Raw genomic sequence first — 2,028 nt, 5'->3', positions numbered from 1 at the left:
ATTGTCTTATCCCTTATATACTCGAGTTATGTTTGTTTTTATTGAGCTTCATTGAACCCCCTTGTGTGTGCGTGTAGATGGTCTTGTCATCATGGGAATTGAGACTTTGTCATGGGCACGGCCAAGGTGTTTCGACACTTGCCCGTGTGAGCTTCACAACCCATTGGAACAACACTCCCAAAGACTTAGCTCCACCAAATGCAAGACTAGGAGTCAGGGGAGTATTATTTTTATTGCTCCTCCCACATCTGAATTTAATTGATTTACATTATGAATGAGCTTGCATATGTACATTGGGGACAATGTACAACTTAAGTGTGGGTGGGGGGGAGTTTCATAGTGCACACATCTCTTTTATACTAGTTTTGATTGATATACATGCTCACATAGCCAATGGCTGTTCACCTTAGTTGCATTGATTGTATTCTTGTGTTTAGGAGAATTTTTAACATTGAATGTTTTCATGCTCTAGTTTTTGCTTGAATTTCTAGGAATTTTCGCCCGATTGACACTTGTTGCACTACTCACTCTTTGAACTCTTTTGGAAACTTATGTTTGAAGTATAAGGGACTAGTTGTAGTTATTTCTTGTGTTAATTCTAAAAAAATGGAAAAAATGAAAAGAAGGAACAAAATAGTTTTATTGTTTATTTGTGTTTGTTGGGTGGAAAGAGCTAACACCTATGAAGTATGAAGCTACTCTCATAAGTCGGATACTAGTTATGCCCTAATAAGAGAAAGAGCTATCTCATAGGATGAGTGAAAGCTACCACTCCGGTAGAAAGAGATACCACTTTGAAAGTGTGAAAGCCACCTTAGCGGCCGCTTTGGAAAGGGCTACCTTAGAGGATGTGTGAAGCTACTACCACCTTTGAAATATTTTGTTACTTTTTGTAAATAAATAAGTTCCTTGTACTTAGACCATTGAGGAGTTTACTTTGGGTTGTTTGGAGTGAGTGCACACACTTACACGATTTCGGGTTTGTCGTCCTTTTGATTCATGTTTTTATCTAGAGTATTGAATTTCGTATTTAGTGTTGAAATTTCCCTTACTTGTAGAATGCCCTCTTTGTATGCTTTAGAGAACCTAATGCCAAGCCCTTCCAATATTTCCTTCATCCATACACATAATGTTCATCCGCAAATGGATCATTGCTGTCACTTGTGAAGGGCTGCTTTGATCAGCAATGGAAGCAGCACCAAAGAGATCATCAACTATAGAACCAGAGATGTAAGATCTCCAATTCCTTGATCAACCTGATGCTGGTTAGAAGATTCAGACTCGTAATCATCCAGATCACCAGTGTCGAGCAGCATCTGGAATCTGGAGATCTGGGAACCCGGCAAACAGTCTGCTTCAGAAGCGCCTCTGCCATACGTAGCCCACTTCGGGCCATTATCCCCCATCCAGAAGAAATAACACACCCTAGCCATTGGGATCCAAATTAATGAATGACAATACAACATAATTTTAGGCTCACCTAAAGGCCTGAGACACAAGAAACGAAAATCACACATGCATCAAAACTGTGAAAAATTAAACCGATTGAAAGAATGGATCTCACTCATCCCATCAGGAAGAATTACGCTTACCATTTCTTATCTCTCTTCTGACGGATTAAGCTCAGTCCAGTGAGGCACCTATCTTTCAGGGGCATAATCACTAGTGATAGCAGTTATAGGAAAAATGATGAATAAGAAAAAGCTGTCTTCTCACTGCGGGAATACTGGGTAACTCGCCAGTTAAATGCGAGACACATTTGAGTGCAGCAGGTAGCTTACGTCAAACATGGCTGACACGCATGAGTAATTTAACATTTCATGTATTTAAGTGTCCATAAGGTCAATTTGCATATAATAGGAAACCATAGGAACTGCGTGGCTTCCTGGCTAGCAAAGAGCAAATATTATCAGCTCAAATTAGGAAATTAAGACTCGAAGGGTGCCTAAAACACCCCAAATATTCACACTATTAAACACAACACTTAAAAGCCCGATGTTCTCCCTATAGCAAGCGTTATATTTTCAC

This window comes from Dioscorea cayenensis, chromosome 7, assembly GCF_009730915.1.
Source record: "Dioscorea cayenensis subsp. rotundata cultivar TDr96_F1 chromosome 7, TDr96_F1_v2_PseudoChromosome.rev07_lg8_w22 25.fasta, whole genome shotgun sequence".
Lineage (NCBI taxonomy): Eukaryota > Viridiplantae > Streptophyta > Magnoliopsida > Dioscoreales > Dioscoreaceae > Dioscorea > Dioscorea cayenensis.
Note: the sequence above shows the minus strand (reverse complement) of the source record.